The 21,858-nt window shown below is 36.8% G+C and overlaps 1 protein-coding gene across 4 annotated transcripts in view; it reads left to right on the forward strand.

The window, feature by feature from the left end:
* Window positions 1–21,858, forward strand: part of FUT9 (fucosyltransferase 9) — a 178,953-nt gene that overhangs the window by 154,695 nt on the left and 2,400 nt on the right. The gene's annotated exons all lie outside the window — the stretch shown is intronic.

Below are 21,858 nucleotides of genomic sequence, written 5' to 3' on the forward strand. Positions count from 1 at the left end.
CTCTATAGACCAGTCCAGTGCAAGGACCCTTTCTAACTGGGAAATACTAACCCAAGAGTCATTTCCCTTCAGTTTCACTATGCATGAACTAGTTAGCAGTACCTGATAAGGGTCCTTCCATCTAGGTTGGAGGTAGTCCTTTAAATTATATTTTTTTCCAGTATGCATAATCTTCTCATTGCAGGTCATGCAGCATCTGATCTTCATCCAAAGATAGATTACTGAGATAACCTTCAGAAACAAATGTAGAGTTCTTTTAATAATTAAATTAAACTTTACAGTAATATAACAATAAGGAGCTATCTGGGAAGTGAATCTTAGTAAATACAGACCTCAAGTAACAAGACTAGAATTTAATATCTATTGAAACAATCATTTTCTCTCTAAAATTACCATAATGTCTACAAAATATAGCCAAATTAAGACTAATTTGGACCAGAGGGCAGACAGCAGAAGCAAGAAGAACTACAATTCTGCAGCCTGTGGAAGGAAAACCACATTCACAGAAAAACAGACAAAATGAAAAGGCAGGGGACTATGTACCAGATGAAGGAACAAGATAAAGCCCCAGAAAAACAAATAAATGAAGTATATATAGGCAACCTTCCAGAAAAAGAATTCAGAATAATGATAGTGAAGATGATCCAGGACCTTGGAAACAGAATGGAGGCAAAGACTGAGAATAGACAAGAAAAGTTTAACAAAGACCTAGGAGAATTAAAGAACAAACAAACAGAGATGAACAATACAATAACTGAAATGAAAAATGCACTACAAGGAATCAATAGCAGGAATAACTGAGGCAGAAGAACGGATAAGTGACCTGGAAGACAAAATGGTGGAATTCACTGCCACAGAACAGAATAAAGAAAAAAGAATGAAAAGAAATGAAGACAGCCTAAGAGAGCTCTGGGACAACATTAAACGCAACAATATTCGCATTATAGGGGTCTCAGAAGGAGAAGAGAGAGAGAAAGGACCCGAGAAAATATTTGAAGACATTATAGGCCAAAAATTCCCTAACATGGGAAAGGAAATTTACATCCAAGTCCAGGAAGTGCAGAGAGTCCCATACAGGATAAACCCAAGGAGAAACATGCTGAGACACATAGTAATCAAAGTGACAAAATTTAAAGACAAAAGTTTTTGAAAGCAACAAGGGAAAAATGACAAATAACATACAAGGGAACTCCCATAAGGTTAACAGCTGATTTCTCAGTAGAACCTCTACATGCCAGAAGGGAGTGACATGATATATTTAAAGTGATGAAAGTTAAGAACCTACAACCAAGATTACTCTACGTGGCAAGGATCTCATTTAGATTTGACAGAGAAATCAAAAGTTTTACAGAAAAGCAGAAGCTAAGAGAATTCAGCACCACCAAACCAGCTCTACAACAAATGCTAAAGGAACTTCTCTAAGTGGGAAACACAACAGAAGAAAAGGACCTAAAAAAACAAACCCATAACAATTAAGAAAATGGTAATAGGAACATACATATTGATAATTACCTTAAACATGAAACAGAAATATAGATCAATGGAATGGGGTAGAAAGCCCAGAGATAAACCCATGCACCTCTGGTCAACTAATCTATGAGAAAGGAGGCAAGGATATACAATGGAGAAAAGACAGTCTCTTCAATAAGTGTCTTGGAAAACTGGACAGCTACATGTAAAAGAATGAAATTAGAACACTCTCTAACACTATACACAAAAGTAAACTCAAAATGAATTAGAGACGTAAGTGTAAGACTGGACACTATAAAACTCTTAGAGATAAACATAGGAAGAGCACTCTTTGACATAAATCACAGCAAGATCTTTTTTGATCCACCTCCTAGAGTAATGGAAATAAAAACAAAAATAAACAAATGGGACCTAATGAAGCTTAAAAGCTTTTGCAAAGGAAAGGAAGCTACAAACAAGATGAAAAGGCAACCCTCAAAATGGGAGAAAATATTTGCAAATGAATCAATGGACAAAGGATTAATCTCCAAAATATATAAACAGCTCATGCAGCTCAGTATTAAAAAAAACAAACAACCCAATCAAGAAAATGGGCAGAAGACCTAAATAGACATTTCTCCAAAGAAGACAACAGGTGACCAAGAAATACATGAAAAGTTGCTCAACATCACTAATTATTAGAGAAATGCAAATCAAAACTACCATGAGGTATCACCTCACACCAGTAGAATGGGCATCATCAGAAAATCTACAAACAACAAATGCTGAAGAGGGTGTGGAGAAAAGGCAACCGCCTTGCACTGATGGTGGGAATGCAAATTGATAACAGCTACTATGGAGAAAAGTATGGAGGTTCCTTAAAAAACTAAAAATAGAATTACCATATGACCCAGCAATCCCACTACTGGGCATATACCCAGAGAAAACCATAATTCAAAAAGACACATGCACCCCAATGTTCATTGAAACACTATTTACAATAGCCTAGTCATGGAAGCAACCTAAATGCTCATCAACAGACGAATGGATAAAGAAGATGAAGATGTGGTACATATATACAATGGAATATTACTCAGCCATAAAAAGGAATGGGACTGGGTCATTTGTAGAGATGTGGATGGATCTAGAGATTGTCATACGAAGTGAAGTAAGTCAGAAGGGGAAAAACAAATATCATATATTAACGCATGTATGTGGAACCTAGACAAATGGTACAGATGAACCGGTTTGCAGGGCAGAAATAAAGACACAGATGTAGAGAACAAACGTATGGACACCAAGGGGGGAAAGTGCAGGGGGGGGATGGTGGTGGTGGGATGTATTAGGAGATTGGGATTGACGTATATACACTAATATGTATGAAATAGATAACTATTAAGAACCTGCTGTATAAAAAAATAAATAAAATAAAATTCAAAAAAAAGACTAATTTGTTTGCAAAATAAGCCTAGTTTCAATAAACTTGACCTGATTATTTACATAAGTGTAATTAATCATCTAGGCTCTTTTAAAATTGGCTTTGCTGAAACTTTTAATAAGGAATCTCAGATTGAATTTTTAAAAGGCCTCTTTAGCCCAGGAAAGCCAGACCAAGGGCTTGTCATCAGATTCCATCTGTGATAGCTACAGATTTGGATGAATTCCTCTCTTCTCCAGATTTCCCAAGTCTCTTGAGATTCCTGCACCTGTCAGGAGGTAGCCTTCTTTATTCACTTGATAAGGCTGTTGGAAACCTAAGAGTTTCCAGTCTCTGGAGGGATTGGGTAGAGAGAAAAGATATATATTTCAATTCTGCTTACAAATGTAGAATTTACCAAATTGCTGTTTAAGTCATTATTAGCTTGAGGGGGAGTATTTCCTTATATCTGGAAAATATAGATTAAAAGCCAGTAATGTTTCAGACAGAAACCATAAAAATGATAACCATATTTACCAGTTCTCTCAGTCCTATATAACTAATCCTTTTTAGTTAACAGTTTAATGAAGACTTCAAGTTTCCCACTGGAATTCTTTAATTTCTTACCCAGTTCAGTGGTATGATTTTAATGGTATCAGAAACGTGGACTTTAAAAAAAATAGTCCTTGCTATGAATCTTCTTGAAGAGTAAGGATTTTTGCAAAGGCATCAGAGTAAAACAATAACTGTCTATGAATGACAAAAGACTTAAGAAGGCACAGTTAAAGAACTGATTATAATGCAATTGGCTTGGTTACTGCTGTTACCTACAACATTTTAAGATAATAACTAGAATTATGACTCAAAACATTTTTCCAGGACATAGCAGATTTTTAGGAAAGCCATATAATTTCTAGAATATCTAGATAAATAATGTTTATTTACTAAGAAGATTTATTACTCACTTGACAATTCTTCCCATGTAATTTAACATGCCAAATGAACTAATTAGTAACATCTCTCTTTGGAATGCCTTAGGGGCCCTTTGAAGCATCCCAAAGTTAGCTAGGTCAAAGGAAATTCTTTAGAATTTGATTTGTGGAAATTCATCAAAAAACATCAAAATGGTTTGAAACACTAGTTAAATAGTATGATATTTGACTAGTGGTCACTGTGAAACAATGCTTTTTCACTTAACCAAAGTGACAATAAAAGATTTCAAAGGCAAATACAGAAAGTTATAACAGATTACCAGTTAAAGGTAAAGAAACTTTACAGTCTGTTATCAAAAGCAGATCAATATTTTAAGAAAACATTTTCCTCTTTATAGAGAGAGAAACCAAATTCAGGTTTGTACCACTTTACCTTTAACATTAAAACTCAATTAAATTTATTCCAATCTTAGTCAGTTCTGACCACACATAGAATACCATTCTAAAGACTTTGTTTTCCTCTCACAAACTTTCTACAACTTTCTATATCCATATTAATTTGTCCCTTACGTTCTTTCCTATTTAGAAATAACCAGCTTTAAGATAAATTACTTTCTTTTCCCTTAACAAAATGCTTTTTCATTTCTCATACTTTCTTTTACTGAAAACACACATCCTACACTCCTTGTCTACTGAAATGTCTCCCTTATTGTTTCTAATAGCTTTAATTACATATTTAAATTAGAATCTTCAACTCTTAAAAACATTAATTTCTAGTGAAAACTAAGAAGCAATTTTACATTAGCATTCTGTATATTAGCAAACTTATAAATATCAATAATTTCTAAAACTACGTGTTTTCTTACAGAAAATATCTGTGTGTCACCAAACATATTTATTAATAGGCCTAAATATCTTTAGTCTCTCTGTAAAAGAAAGCTAGTGTTCCGTGATTAATATTGCAGTATCTTATTTTATTTGGGAATGACCTAGATATTTGATAAACTTCAATCATTTAACTTAATTTAGCAAAACTCTAAAGTTTCAAGTCGCCAAATATCTAGAGAGAATAATTTTAAGTAGACATTCCTAAAACATAATTATTCCTAAGGACCTTACTTACCTAAAAACTTTTTTCTCATTTACACTTAAAATACTTATAAAAAGTTTCATCATACCAGTTTATTTTATATTTGCAACAGATATAATGAGATTTTATTTGACTTCTAGTAAACCTAAATACAATAAAATTATTATGTTTACTACTGATAACTCTAAAGGCATAGCTGTGTTAATTAAACCAACAAACTTAAACTGACTTCAATGCCAAATATTAATTTAATACTAAATATTTCCCAGTTCACTTGAAACTGAAATTCATTTGGGTTAGTTTCTTTTATATTTCTGAGAGTTTATATAATTGCTTAATTTTCTTTAAGCCAATTAAATAGTGCTCATTTACAAATTAATTTTGGTAATACCTGCTGGAAGTAAAGACATATTTATAATGGACACATAGACATATAGACAGACACAATCAGAAATCTCATAGCTTCATTTTTTTAAACTTAGTCATGAATCAGGTATTATAATATAAAACTCACTAGTTTATAGTAACAGTTGGAATAAGCCACGTTTAAAAAGACCTCTTTTCTCTTTTTTTCCCCTCAATCTCAGGAATTAGAAATGGTCTAGATAAGTGTTCCTGAGACCTCTGTTAGAACATTTACATCTGAAGCCACAGGGAGAGAAATGCAAGTTTCCCCGAGAAGGACTTCTTCCAGAATTCCAAAAAGATGTTTTATAATGCCAGCTTTCTCTAACTTAACTGCATATGCAATAAAAGAGCCCCATTTTGGCCATTTTCAGTGTAAGATTTTCTTTTAATTCTCAATTAAGTAAATATTTGTAAGTATAAATTTTGCAAATACATAAAACTGACTGGGCTGTTAGGTGGAGGCTGGCTTTCTGATACCCCCTCATTTAGGAAAGATGTTAGGCCAGCCTCTCACCTATCACCCAGTCTCGACTGTTCAGTGTCTCTCAACTGAGCAAAGGTGCACATTTTCCCAGCGTCTTTCAGCTGGACTCCCCCAGTATCTTTCAACTGGGGGGCCAGATACTGTTATACATGGCCAAATAAAACTCAGGTTCATCAACCGAAAATCAGAAGATTGGAGAACCAGGAAAGACTCACCCAAATTCTTTTGGACTCTCCGAGGAGGTGAATGGGCACAAGAGGCCTCTGCTGATACCAAGGCTCAGATCCTCACAGAGTTCAGGCAAAGGAGAGACGTCTGCTCTGGTTCGCTTTGTGGTTGCCAAAACTGTTGACTGGAAAAAAAACGTACAACGTGAGAGCTGTGAGTTCAGTTTTATTTGGGGTTTACTGAGGACTATAGCCCGGGGACAGGCTCTCAGATAGCTCTGAGGAACTGCTTTGAAGATGTGACAGGGGAGGTCAGTATATATATGGCTTTGGCAAAGGGGGTATGCCTTCCTCCAAGGCACACATCTTGGTAGAGGGTTGCTACTAGGCACGAGAAGCTTGCTATTAAGTCACAAGGAACAGATGTCTCCATTAATGACTTTAGTGCTTTTCTAGGTATGAGAAGATGCAAGAAATTGGGTTCATAAAATTTTCTCCAGAAAATATCTAACTATCTGAAGGCTTGTTCTGCCTGTTTTTCCTGGAGCACTGAGTGCCTCATTCCTGAGCTCCACTCTGAACTCCTTTCAGGGTGTGTTAAAGGTCAGCAGACTGCAGTGGCTAATGATTTCATTCTTGTAGAACCAGATGGCAAGTGATATTCTTTAGTTGGTAAAAAACTGAAATTCATGTCCTAAAAATCACAGCTTTGTACTTAAGGAGCAGCCCATCATTATGAAGAGATGTTAAAGAAACTTAGATTACTATTGAAGAAAGGATAGCCGAGGGTCGTTAGTAACTATTGGGTTGGCCAAGAAGGTCATTCGGGTTTTTCCGTAACATCCTACAGAAAAAATTGAATGAACTTTTTGGCCAGCCGAATATTTTCAAGAATATAAGAAATTCTGTAAAAAGATTGCTCAAATGTTGTAAGTTATACCTGAAAAAATCTTCGCCACTGCAGAAGTCTCTTGAAATAGAACAGTTATCTTTCACCAGTTAAGTACAGAATTACTTAGACCCAGGGGTTAAACAGCATCTGCCAGGGTTTTACTCCTGGCTAGAAATAGACACAAGGGACCCCAAATAAAAGAAAGCTGATCAATGCCATAATACCAAGATATACACATTATAATCTTATTTTTCTCCTTTTATCATTGTACTTTTATGTGGAACCAGGGAAAAAAGTGAAAGTGAACACAGGAATTGTGAGTAGGTTAGAGAGGTTGAAGAAGATGAAAATAAATGGGGAAGATAAGTAGAACTCACAAAAAGTGATCTGTGAGTAATGGAAACCAAAGACTACTATACATGCCCAGTTCTGAACAAATTAACCCACAGTAAAATCATCCCACAAAAAAGTCCCTTGAAATGGAAAGCAAAGCATTTCATACACATAGTTTTTTCCTTCCTTTTTTTTATGATAAACGTCTAAAGTTTTCATTTATCCAGAGGAGTTTTTGATTCCAAAATGTTTCAGGATCTTACACAAAACTTTGCCATGGACTAATTATGTTGTTATGCCAATCATGACTTTTGCCTTAAGAGTTAGGAGTTAGCTAGGTTTCAGGACTACTTCCTTGAAGCTGGACTGAGAAAATGTATCAACAAGGTATCAAGACTCTTACAGGGACTATTTAAAGCTAAAGGAATGCCCTTTTGGCTCCCACTTCCCTGAGGCTATGGTTTCAGAGATAAATCTTAGAGCTCATCAAAGAGAAAAACTACAGTGCCTCTAGGAGGCCATGGCCCCATCTCCTTCCCAGCCAGCACACTCAGCTCTGCCTTCACTGAGTAAAGACAAGGAACTCTATTTTCATTTTCTCCCTGCCCCACTCTCAACTTCTGTCTCAACTAAGTACATCTCCAACGCTACAGTATCTGCTAAGAAATATATAAGAAATGTATTTACTTTGAAAAAGGAGAGAAAAATTAATATAAATTCAGTCATCAAATATTGTACCTACTCTGTGGCTAGCAGTGATAATTACTTATATACAGATGTCATGGGCACTTCATTTAATGTATATTTTACTAGCAGTAAAGAGAAAATACAGAGTTCACTGCTGAACTCTAGCATTCCACTTGAGCCATCAAATATCAAGATAAATAACTCACATTACATTTTAAAGTAAGTTCTACCTGATAGTAGATATTAAATATTTCAGGCTTTGTGAACCATAGGATCCCAGCTGTAGCTATTCAGCTCTATCATTATAGCACAAAAGTGGCCATAGACAGTACATAAATGGATGGGTGTGGTTGCTTTCAGCAAAACTTTATTTACGAAAAAGGCAATGGCTAGGTTTGGCCACCAGGCATGTAGTTGGCTGCCCCCTAATTGAAACAGTTCATTTTGATCATTTAATTTTTTTTTTTTCCTCTCAGATATTTTCTCCTTTCCTCTGCTTTTCTCAAAACCTCAGATAAAACCTTCTTGCAAGAGAAAACGGGAAAGCATCTTTCTGTCTGACACCTTCCAACCTCAGGACCATGCTTCTTGTCTACCTGCTTCTGGCTTGCCCTGATGGTTTAAGTTTCAGGCTAGGATAATTGTGACCTGAGACTTTCCAGTGTTGACAAAAAAAGTAATCAATAATCATCTAATGAAGAAATGGAAAATTTTATTTGGGCCAACCTGAAGATTATAAGCTGGGAGGCAGTCTTTCAGAAAGCTCTGAGAACTGTTCTGCAGAGGTAAGGGCGGGGGAGGGCAGTGTATATGTGATTTTGACAAAGGGATACATGCAATCGAGCACACACATCCTGGTAGAAGATTGCTGCTATTCTTGAGGAACAGATATCTTAGTTAATGATTTTAGTGCTTTTCTAAGCATGAGAAGACATAAGAAGCTGGGTTCTTAAAATATTCTCCTGAAAACATCTATCTGAGGACTAGTTCTGCCAGTTTTCCTAGAACATTGCAAAGTGCCTCCTCCTGATCTTTGCCTTGAATTCCTTTCAGCGTATACTGTAGTCAGTGACTGCAGTGGCTAATGACTTGATTCTTATAGAATTAGATTGTGAGCAACATTATTTTATAATTCTTTTCCTTTTTGGTGTTGATTTCAATGAAGGTCTGGGAGGTGTTTTGAGACCAATTTGTCCAACAGTCCTAGGAATGCTCACTCCCAGGTCAGGCAAGAATTCTGTTGTTAGGCCACTCAATGTGCTGTTACTGGACTAGGCCCTGTTAACAGTAGCCAGAAAGTCTCTGGACCACCTGTCTTACTAGTCTGTTACGGTCCTAGAAATCGTTCCCTCTTATTGCTTCTTCCAATATCTAGAGTTACAGTATTTCAATCACTAATATTATAGGATTATATATTTGGTCAATCATATCAAGTAGCCTAATCATCTTTAATTTTATCAGAAGATCAATCACACATTTGGTAATGCAAGAAACAATAATGTTGTAAAATAGATATAATACAATATAGCTAGTAACATTAATAAGGTCATAAATTAGTATTTAAGCTAAGAACTTCCATTAGGTGCACCCCAGTATCTCCCCAGATCATCTGGCCAGTCTATTCTGCACCAATTGCTGTCTTTAAGGGAAATTATATATTGGCATTGTACATAAAGTTCACCAAAGTTGTCTGCTAAGAAGTTACATGTCTGGCACCAGAAAAAGAAAAATTGATCTTTCTGGTTGAGCAGGTATTTCTGCCGTTGGGCTGGTCTGGTTAATGCATAATGCAGATGCACATAGCACACTGGAGGGGAGGGAGGAGGCCCAGACAGGCAGAGAAAAATGTTTACATTTTTCTTGTCTTAAAATATGAATTTTTGTCTCATCACCCATAATGATACACAGTGGAGCAGCCTGGTTGCCATGGGTTCCCTTCAGCTTCTTGAGTGCTAAGACCTTTCCGAGATCTGGCTGTGGCTGCCACCCAGTCTCAGGCCAGGCAGTCAGCTCTGCAGCCCTGCAGGACCTCCTCACCACATCATGGCACCCCCCCCCCACAAGCTTCCCAGCCATATCTCATGAACCCATACCAAGGGATGCTTGCAAAAGCTGTCCCTCAAGATCTCAGGTGTCTGACCACCCTGGCCAAGTTGACTTTGACATTTCCTGTGGTTTCCAAGAGACCTCCCCACTCCTCTCTGTTTTTAATATCAACCTTGATTATCTGACACCCCCGACTTAGGCCAAAGCCCAGAGAGCTTCCTTCAATCTTAGACCTTGATATGTTAAAAAGAGAATAAATGCATTTGAAAAATCTCCTCTCAAAATAGTAACTGAGCTTGCATCTGGTACAACAGGTCAGAAGCTGAAAATTACATTCTCCTTTCTCTTTTTATTTAGTCTCGAATAAATCCTAACTTACCTACCCCACTTCACCCCCAAGATAGGTTAGATAGACAGGTCAACTAAGATTAAGGTCATGCACTGAGAAAGTTCAAAACGAAAAATGTGTACATAGCTTTCAAACTAATACTCTGTTTTATGTTACCTTCTATTTCTTCACAACCACCCTTCTAGGTAGGTGGTGACATGTTGGAGAGATGCAGAGTGACTATGAAGGCTCAGAGGAGGAAAGTCTCATTAAGATAAAATCTTTTAAAGTATATATTATTCAACAGGATTTGTATCTTACTTTACCACTTCTTTTTTTTTTGACTTATGAGTTCTTTAAGGCAGTTTACTTATATTCGTTGTACCACCCATTTATGACACTGTGTCACATAAATGAGCATTTGCTATATGCAAAGCTTGGGGTCAGTTAGTTTGCTGGCTGTAAGAAAAAATGGAATTTCACTACAGAAAATCAATAAGTAAGAAAATGAAAAAGGGTGAAAAATCACTTCTAAAGAGAACACCTGAAAAATATGTTTTTAGAAATTGAAGGTCAAAGAGGGGCAAAGCACATCAGAGAAAATGAGTTTCTTAATCATATGGAGCCAGATCTGCCTATTGAGCATTCAGCTTATGACAAAATAATTGTCCAGTAATTACTCTAAAAGATGGAACAAAATCAAATTAAAATGGAGCAAATTGCCTTCTGCATTGTGGCCAGTGACACATTCCTGCTGCAAAATACCACTTTCTTTTTTGTGAGAGGTGACCGACAGCTTAGTGGTTAAGTGACTAGCTTTTCCCATGAAAAATCGGTAACCCTGTCTTTCAGAGAAGTGCAAAGTGCCTTATTGCTACTGCTATATGTGGCAATTTCATATTCAGAAATGAAAAAGCATACATCTTAAGCCCTACACGTGTATATGTGGCAAATATTACAGTTCATATAATTACTGAGTGCTTGCTATGCACCAGGGGCAGATCCAGGTAATTTACATGTATCAATTCATTTAACATGCACAAATCTGGCAAGTAGGTATTCTTCTTATTTTTTAGATGAATAACTGACACATGGAAAGGTTGAGGATATTGCTGGAAAGCTTCACAGAGAGCCAGAGGTAGATTCAGGATTGGAAACCAGGCATACTGTGTGCAGAGCAGGTGTTCTCAGTCACAAAACAACATGCCATATGCCCCACACAGTCCACAGCCAGTGGATGGTCTTCCTTTTCACTTTTGTTTAAAGATATAATCTAGCACTTATTTCACATAGCATAAAAGTAAGAAACAAATTTGAGTCATGGATGAACATAAAGTGAGTGAATCATTTGTTACCTTTGTATCTACTACATTTGGACTATTACTTTTAAAGTTAGAGAGAGACAAATAGATAACATTGGTATCTACTGGCCCTCAAGCACCAAAGGGAAACCATTCAGGACTTTTTTCTCTCCTTTCCAGCTCAGAAAAAAAGATTTTGTCAATGTACCTAGAGATAATTGGTCACATCAACATAACATATACACACAGATAACTGAATGATGAGTTTGTTTGTTCAAAAGGAGGGATATAACTTTTTGTTGATTTCATCCATGTAAGAAATATTGATTGAGCAATACAATAAAGTAAGTGCTGTGACGCACATTCATGATAAAAGGAGTGTCAAAATATAAAAGACTTAGATGAGGAGGTGCATTAGTTTGCTAGGGTTGCCATAACAAAATACCACAGACTGGGAGGCTTAAGTAACGGATATTTATTTTCTCACAATTCTGGAGGCTAGCAGTTCAAGATTAAGGTGCCTGGTGAGAGCTCTCCCCTTGGTCTACAGATGGCCACCTTCTAGCTATGTGCTCACATGACCTCCTGTTGGTGAGTTTGCAAGAGCCGGGAGAAAAGCAAAAGCTCTCTGGTATCTCTTCTTATAAGAACACTAATCCTTTTGGTCCAGGGTCCCACCCTTGCAACCTCATTTAATTGTAATTTCTTCCTTAAAGGACCCATCTCCAAATACAGCCACATTGGGAATTAAGGCTTAAACATATCAATTTGGGGAGGACATAAACATTCAGTCCATAACAGAAAGTAATGCTGCATCTGATTTCTTTAAGGATAAATAAACAGAATTAGACACAAGGGAAATGACATAAGAACAAAATCAGAGGCGGTTGTTGTTGTTGTTGCTCTGCTGTTGTTATTTTTAAAAGTACTACATGCAGTGAGATGTTAATATATTTATAAATCTTGTTGCCATGGACAATTCTGGGATAATGCAAATGATCAAAATTAACTCAAGTAATAGAAAAAAATATATATATATAAATAAAGGAAATTGGAAATGTTATCAGATAACTAAAAAAGAGAGGGATCAGGACCAATTGGTTTCAAATTCTCAAGGAAAAATAATCCTCATGCTACGAAAGCTTCTCGGTAATACTACCTAATGCCGAAAATAAATATTAATAACAACAGTTGGCATTTATTTTGTACTTAGAATATGTTAGGAACAGTGCAATCTAGAGATTGCACTGTTTTCCATTTTTATATTTTATTGTAAAGTGTTACAATAAAATATAAAAATGCAAAATCATTAGTGTTTCTCTATTTCAGAAATAATCAGGAGATATGAGGGAAAAAAAATACGTTAACAGTGACAAGGGCAGCAAAAACATGAAATGCCTCAGAAAAATAAGTATTCTATACATAAGACACCATCAATCTTTACCCAGGATATGAACAATTTTAAAAGAATGGCATAGTATGTTTTCATTGAGAAGAACAAATACTTTGGGTATGTTATTTTTTCAAATAATTTAAATAGACATAATGAAATATTTCTCCAAAATACTAACAAAATTTTTTTCAAGGATGGGCTTGATGAAAATTATTCTGTTATTATTTGGAAAAATAAACAGGTTATATACAATTAAAGAAAATAGTTATGAGGAGGAAAATTATATAAACAATTTAAAGCATGCTATAATCAACAGATAGATGAGTAGAATAGAATAGATAACCTTGAAATAAATTCAGACATATACCTGAAAGTGTTTTGGTAAATAAGACATCATATAAGGAAAAACATCTCCACTTTATACTCAAGAGAGTTGTATAGCTTAGGTAACATTCTCCAGCGAGCCATGCCTCATAAATCCATACAGGTATACGTTTGTTTACAGTAAGCAATTCTAAACCAAGAACATCTCCTTAAAGTATTTCATAGATAAGAATTCTCCCTTCCAGCAAATATTAGTCTGTTGGCCCGGAGGTCAAGTTATCATGTTTTCAAGGACATTAGACCAGGTCGCCTGGGTTCTTCCCTCCCACTCCCCAGGATCATCTCCCTGGTAATAGGCGGGATCTCAGGCCAGCTGCTTTAACACCTTCTTCCCCAACACAACTTCTATAATAAAACTTTTTTGAAAGAGAGAGAATGAAAGGGGGAAAAAAAAGGACACTCAAGTCACAGTTTTTACTATGAATCGAAGGAAAGCAAGACCAGTATCAGTGATAACAGTTAATTGTTCATTACAACAATCCAGGAAGTAAGTGATGCAGACCTAAACAATGAAGTGGCAAAAAGATGGAGAAAGAGAGTGAGATTTAACAAATGTTATGGCATTTCAGTTGACTAATTGTGGTAATCTACGGAAGCCAGGTTAGGGAGTGAAGGCAGTAAATCATGCTTTCCAGCTGGAGACTTAGGCAGGTGTATGGATTATGTGACTATCTGCAAGGATAGAACAGAGAAGGGGTTTTAGGAAGGGTGAAGGTTCTTTAATAGAAGATAAGAGAACAGTGTTCATCAAATATGGTGTTTTCTTCTGAGTATTCAACTGCTTGGTAAAATAAATATTCAAAAGATTATTTATTAGGAATGGTAACAGAATAAGACACTTAGGTGACCCTTGAGGATGTTTCATTCAGGCTACAGATAAAGAAGCCAAAGGGGCCAATTGAATTCCCACCAAGATATGATAGAAATCCTCCCCTCCAAGGACTGTAGCACTTGTATCTCCAAGATTAAAAGTTTCTTACTCTTGGAATTTTTACTCCTAATTTCTCCCTTTCCACCTTTCTTCTATAATATTATCTTCTGATAAGTATGTTAATCAATCAGATCATTTTCAGATTACTCAGTTGCAAGTTGATTAAACTTGAATCTTCTTTTTTTTCCGCCTACAATCTTCTTAACCACACTTCTATCATATCGTCTCAGGTTCTTGACTTCTTGTGGCTTATCCTTTCTACTTTAGTTCTTACTGGCCAATTCTTTTATTATAGATTTAAGTTGAAGTTTCAGAAGCTCCTCATTAACTACAGTAATCTGTTTATATTTAATCCCAGAAAAGCTGGTGCTAATTAGCTTCACATGAGTTCAAAAGATGATCAGCCTTCAGAATTTAGTCTGATGCAGAAACTGTTGTCATGGTAATGCCCCATCTAATATAATGTTTCTCTCTGTAGGTAGATATTTCATTCAGGCAGCCTCCTTCTTAGTATCTGCTAACATGCTTTGATATGCATGATGGTGTTTTGTTTTTTTGTTTTCATTTTTGCTTTTGTAGCTGGAAGAGCAAGAATTTAATGTTGGGGATAAGGGTAGAGGAAAGAGCCAGAGAAGGTAAAGTAGTTTATTTCCTGTGGATTCACTCACTTGTCCTATAAATGAGAATAAAGCCTGTACTGTTAGCAGATAGAGGACCAGAAATTGAAGGAAAAGTTCTGGGAGAGATGTTGTGAGTGTCCCAGCATATTCAGATATGCTGGAATCGGTGACCAAGTTTGATCAGAGAGCTGGTTTTTTAACTGTGACGTGGACCCAGAAACTCTGGCACCCTGAAGGTTAGAGGTCAGGGAAAAGCTGCATTTGTGTTTCTAGGTCCACACATTGAATGGTTAGGAGGAGAAGGACAGCTGCATTAAGTGGATTCTCAGACTAGTGGAACCACAAGATGAAGAAGGACAAACAATGGAAGGGGACTGTTGCTGCCAGACTGGTTGGGGTCCAAATGAAACTTGCATGGTCTTTCACAGAAACAATTGAGGGACACCTTAAAGAAGAGACATTCCTGGTAGTAAGACTGATATAAATCCAACTATCAAACTGTGGTGATTCAAAGCATATGGCCTTATATATTCAATAGTAGTCTGGTGAGATCCAGGGAATTAAGAATACAAAAATTTATAGAGAAGGAATTACATATTAAGTTTTAAGGAATGGTAAAAACAAATACTTGTAAATCCTTTAAAAACATTAACTGATGACATTATGTGGACAAACTCTGGGGTATAACTGAAAATTTTATTTAAATGATTCCTTTTCTCCGCCTTTATTGTTTCTAGGCAATTTAGCTCTTTGAGGTTAGTTGAGTTTCAAAATTGACTCAACAAAGCAGCATGTAAAGAATTCATCTGAAAGAGAATGTGACTAGCAGGAATATAACTATCAGAGAGGCCTTGGATTAGCAATTACAAATGTGTCAATATCCTTGGTATTTCTTGAATTGCTTTATAAACATCGAAATAATTTTAAAAAAACAAACAAAAAAAACCTAGATTCATCCCTGCTCTGATTTACCTCTCCAAACTCTCTTGCTCTCTTGGGGGCAGGAGGAGAGTTACCTAAAATTCTAGTACTCTGGACCCACTGTTCCGGCCATTGGTTTCTAGAATAAGAGCCAGGAGAGAGATGTTGATGAATCTAGTTTGTTCTTATGAACAATGGCTCCAGAGTAATATATGTCATAAAATAAAACTTTCTTCCTATAATTCATAGCATTCTCTGCAGTTATAAGCTGGAACCTCAATACTTAACATGTTTTTAAAGCAACACACTTTGGAGTCAAACCACTAGTATTCACATCTTGACTGACCACTTGCTATAAGACATGAGACAGATAGATAGACATCAGTTTCCTCATCTGTAAAAATGAATATAATTGTAGAGTATATTTCATCTGGGCATTATGAGACCTAAAGGAACTAAAAATTCATTAAGTGCTTAGGACCATGATGTCACAGAGAAAGTGATGCATACTTATTTGTTAAATGAACAAAAGGAAATATATTTTCCCTGAGGTTTAAATGATAAAATCTACATAAACGTTTTAGCCTGGTGTCTGGAACACTGCAAATGCTCAATAATTGTTAGTTATGTGGTCACTCCCAAAACATTTGTTGAGAGCAAAGATCTGCCAGGTCTGACTAGGCACTAGGGATTAAATACTGAGGAAAAGCACCCAATAGCTACCATACGAGCCTACTTAATGGTGGAACAGAGGCAACAACATTAATCAAATACCCACACAATTATAGGTAAATTTGCTACTGTGCTAAGTGCTATGCAAAAATGGTTCTATGAGACATGTACTTGGGACCTTTGATTTACTGCGTGTGTGTTGGACAGTGGGAGGGGTCAGGGATCCTTCCATAAGCAACCACCAGTGGAGCTGAGACCAGAAAAGTGAAAAAGAGTAAATCAAGAAAGAGCAGGAGGGCTTCCCTGGTGGTGCAGTGGTTGAGAATCCGCCTGCCGATGCAGGGGACGTGGGTTCGTGCCCCGGTCCGCGAGGATCCCACATGCCGCGGAGTGGCTGGGCCCGTGAGCCATGGCCTCTGAGCCTGCGCGTCCGGAGCCTGTGCTCTGCAACGGGAGAGACCACAACAGTGAGAGGCCCGCGTACCACAAAAACAAACAAACAAAAAAAAAAAAGAGCAGGAAACTGTTCAGGGAGAGGGAAGAACTGGTGCAGTGACCCCGTGCAAGACGGCCAAGCACAGCATTGCAGAGAATGCAAAAGAGAGTTTGTCAACGCACTGAAGCTGGAGACAGAGGCAAGGTCCCCAGCATGCAAAACTGTTTAAGCCACATTAAGACTTTTTTACTTTATCTTAAAAGCAACTGGAATTCATACCCTTAAACAGAAGGGTAATATGTGATCTGTGGTTTGAAAGTGTATGTCGGAATCACTTGGAGGACTTTTTAAGATGGATTGCTGGGCCTCACCCCAGAGATTCTGATTCCATATGTCAAGATTTGGGTGGGGGAATTTGCATTTCTAACACGATCCCAGGAGATGCTGATGCTGAGGCCGTCTTGGGAACACAATTTGAGAATCACTGGTCTACCGCAGTGTGAATGAACTGAAAGGATCAAAAGTGAGTGCCAGGTGGACCACTTAAAAGCAATGTTAGTAGTCCATACAAGAGATGATACATATTTTAACCTAGGGAAATGGAGAGAAGTCAACTAATCTAAGAAATACTGAGGAGGCAAAATTGGCAGTTCCCATGCTGCAATGGGTGTGCATTTGAGGGAAAGGGAAATGTCAAGCCTCCTTCAATGGGTTAATTGCTCTACTTTGTCATCGGAAAGAAAGAAACTCTCAGAGTCAGAAACACATAGTAATATTTTGGCCCCAAAATGAGAGGTTTCTTTTTTTAAAGGCATCCTTGACCTTCATTACCTGGCTGCTATGGTCTAACACCTGACAATAATCATAGAAAGCACTATGAAATTATGGAAGACTGCCTCAAGGGAATCCAGAAAGCATGTTCTGGGAGAATGACAGAAACTACCCCCTGTCCTGTCTGGTGTGTTCCTATGTTTAGGTGGCACATGGGCCACGTTACACTTGGGCTCAGTGTCAGATCTGATTGTTCTGGCTACAGCCAGAGCTGGTAAATAGAGCTTCTAAAGTGAATTGAGACAGTGATCAAGAACTAGTGATTGTGAGTAAAGAGAAGAGAGCAGATGAAAGATCAGACTAAAAAAGGTTAATCCCTGTATTGAAAAGAAAATTTCAGAGACTGAATGTAGAAACTGTCCAAGATAAAGAAGTGTGCAGGGCAGGAGAAGTGGCAGTTGGCAACTTGCACACCAAAGGAAACAAATGCCTGAGACAAAAGTGAAAGCAGAAAAACAAAACGAGGTTTTTGAGCATTTAGAGGTAATAACCCTAAAGATGAAACCACTGTATTAATAAGTCAGAAAATTGTTAGTTATGCCAGAATGTATTCTGAGGAATATTCAGGAAAAACATTGCTGACCAAAGCTGGCATATTTTGGTGGCAGCTTCTCTGGTGTTTGGAGGAAGTAAAACAGAGTCTTATGCCTGGAAATACCAGAGACTGCATCCAAAGGTCTTTGAGAAATGTTCACAAACACAAATTTGATAGCATTCCAGAGATCAACCAGTGTCTTCTTGCCAAAAAGTAAATGGCATTTCTCCCAAAGGCAGGAGGCATTTGGCTCAGGAGCTAATGGGGAGAATTGTGGGAACTCAGAGCAGGAATGCCCACAAGAAAGGTTTAGTGGAATGTGAGGTGTCAAGGGAGTCTTTGAAAGTAAAGCCATGAATATATTAAGCCTTACAGTGCTTTGAGGCAGAATATAATTTGGTGTACAGTGTAGAATGTAGAAGGCTTACAATTTTATTCTTGTATAGGATTTTAGCATAAAAGTTGTAGGAAGGAGTAGAAGCAAAACAAGACAATGCCAACCCCCCCCCCAAATTTTTTTAAAGGGGCAATTTAAATTCCAAATATCAGTGGAGTATTCAGAAGACTTGTAGAATTTCAGATACTAATATCATGACGCTAAACACCATCATGATTATATGGGGAAAATTTGTTCTCTGAGCCGGCCTAAACTGATTACTAACTGTTAAGTTAGACACCACCAAATAGCTACACTCTGGGCGCAGTCTATGGCTTAATGTAAAGTGAAGAGATTTGTTTGCTGTTTTGAGAATTTATATATAGGTTTTTTTAAATCCAGATAATTTTTTGAAAGATTTAAGTTATATACTGCAGGAAGAAGAAAAAAAAAAAAGAGAGAGATAATCAATTGGGTTTTTGTTTTTTCATTTTGGGGTTTTTTTTTTTTTGGCTTGATTAGGGTTTTGTTGTTTGTTTTTGTAGTTTTTGTTGTTTGTTTGGATTTGTTTGTTTCAAGCAATAAAACCAATTATAATGAATGTAAACAAAAAGGAAATTATTGCAAGTTTATGGAGTAGCTCTTAGAACTGAAGGAGTATCTGAAGAACCAAGCCCAGGAAGGCAGCATGATGAGGAGCTCCTTGGACCCAGATAGCAGAGTTTATATAATTGTCTTCTCAGGGAACCCCACTGTGATTAATCAGCTCCAATATTTTTTCCCTCTTGGCCCTTACACTCGAGTTTTAAACACCCAGAGAGAGAGAGAGAGTTTGAATGATCTGGCTCCCCTGCTCAACACTGGTTAAGAAAAAGGGAGATATTGTTATCTGCAGTCCCAAAGATTGCACACAGGAGAGGAGAGGTATCTCGATAGGAAATTAGGGTGCTATTTTCAGAAGAAGGCAGAGCAATTACCAGGCAGTAAAAACTAGCAAATATCTGCTACAGAATCCTCTAAGTATAATATGCTTGTAGAGCAACGTTTTGTGAAAAGACTGATACCGTGACTTATTGAAAGACCTGCTTATTATATTCATTATAATTTGCTTTCTTATGTATTTTATCCAGACATTATTAATAATGAGTTATGTTTTGTACTTAGAGGAGATTGTAGGTGTGTGTGTGTGTTGTTAGAAATGGTAATAATTTGCATAAAATCAGAATCTATTAGTCCAAAAGACTTTCAGCTATGATGAGAGCTCTGATTCTTGACTGTTTAACAAGAAATAGTAACATAATAGCAAACACATAGTGCTTTCTATTGTCCAGGCACTGTAGGAAGCACTTTACAAATTTTATTTTTTTTAAGAGGAAAGAAGTCACAATGTGACTATATATGGCAATCCTTCTGTTTTTTTAAACCATTTCTAATTTTAATCCACCTATTAATTTGTCAGTGATTCATTTCAGGTCTTTGGGGTTGATATGATTCATTTCAGGTTTTGGGGTTGACATGAGTTGATCTCAAGATGCCCAAGTAGATCCAAAGTTCTGTTCAAAGGGTTTCTGATCTTTATGCTTTTTTACTGAGGATTAAAAAGTCTTGCTTTATCAGTAGTGGTTTGATTATTAACCCGGACAACATATAGAGAGTAAGTGTACTACACAGTGATTCAGTTAGAGTTTTCATCTTTTCCAGATATATGCCGGTTTCTTTCTATTTAAAATAAGGATTCAACACACACACACACACACACACACACACACACACATACACACACATTTAGAATTACCACACCTTGAAGAAGCCTCCTGTTCTTCTTGGTTTCACATTTCTCTACACAATACCTTGAAGTATACTTACGGTTTGAGAATCACACCTGAACCGTTTCTATTCCAAGCTCCTCCATTCTTTAACACTTAGAGCATTCTTAAAGTATGACTGAAGGTCTCTTAATGGAAAACACAATTATACACATTCAAATTTGTATAAATCTTTTACTAAGACTGTTATTTTTAATGCTAAAGTCTTTAAATTATATTCCTTTGTATTACTTAAAAAATGATATCAAAAACTTTAATTATCCTGTTTATGATTATTATTTGCTTTATGCTATAAATTTATTGCTGTCTCTCTTGAGAGCTATAGTGACACAGCTGCGGGTCCTTCAAAAATAGGTTGTATAAATAATTCAAGACATGTTGGGTATCCAACTGAATTTTAGTAATGACGAATAGGTGAAAAAATTCCTGTCAAGGGGATGTCAATTTGGGTCCAAGAGACAAACTTTTCTGACAGTTTCTGTACAAAGCAGGGGTTACTGAGTAACTGCCCCTGTTGTTTAGTAATTGACCCCGACAGCAGTGGAAAGTTGAAGGGAGAAGTTGTGCAGAGAGTTAACAAGAAGAACCTCAAGAAACTCAAAATGTCCAGGAAGCAGGAAAACTGAGAGGCACACAGTGGAAAGAATGTTGTTTCTGCCTAGCAACCAATTCTTCCCGTTTGGCCAAAAAAGTGTTGTGGGACTAAAATGTACAATATGCCAACTTTGAGATGCTACAAAGAGAATCAAAACTAGGAGATTTTGCTCATCTACTGGTAGGAATACCTGTAAGTCAATGTAAAGGTAGTTATTCTGTAGAGGGATATGTGTTAAAATACAGCAAGAAAGCAACTAAGTATAATTGCATTCATTCACACTTGGTTCACTTTTGTTTATCTAGTTTCCAAGCATTTTACCTTGGGCATAGTTGGTACTCAGCAATCCACCCATTCATTCATGCAACATACACAGCATCTATTAAGCACCTACTGTAACCTGGTGATGAGGATACAGCAGTGAGAAGCAAAGCCCCTCATGGAGCTTACATACTGTTATCATCAAGATGATTGTATCCTCTGGCTGCAACCAGGGGAATCAATGATTATAAAAATGTAGTCCTCAAGTGCCCAGACTCTGGAACCAGAGCCTGAGTTTAAAAGTGTGTTCTGCCACTTACTATATCACCTTGGGCGAATTACTTAACCATTTTGGGCTTTAGTTTCTTCATGATTAAGATGGCAATATAATGAGTTAATACATATGCTTACACAGACACACACGCCACACATATGTATATACATTAACACACACATATGTATATATATATATATATATATATATATATATATATATATGTTCATGTAAGTCCTCAGATTAATGCTTGGCACTAATGAGCCCCC

This window comes from Kogia breviceps, chromosome 13 (assembly GCF_026419965.1).
Source record: "Kogia breviceps isolate mKogBre1 chromosome 13, mKogBre1 haplotype 1, whole genome shotgun sequence".
Lineage (NCBI taxonomy): Eukaryota > Metazoa > Chordata > Mammalia > Artiodactyla > Physeteridae > Kogia > Kogia breviceps.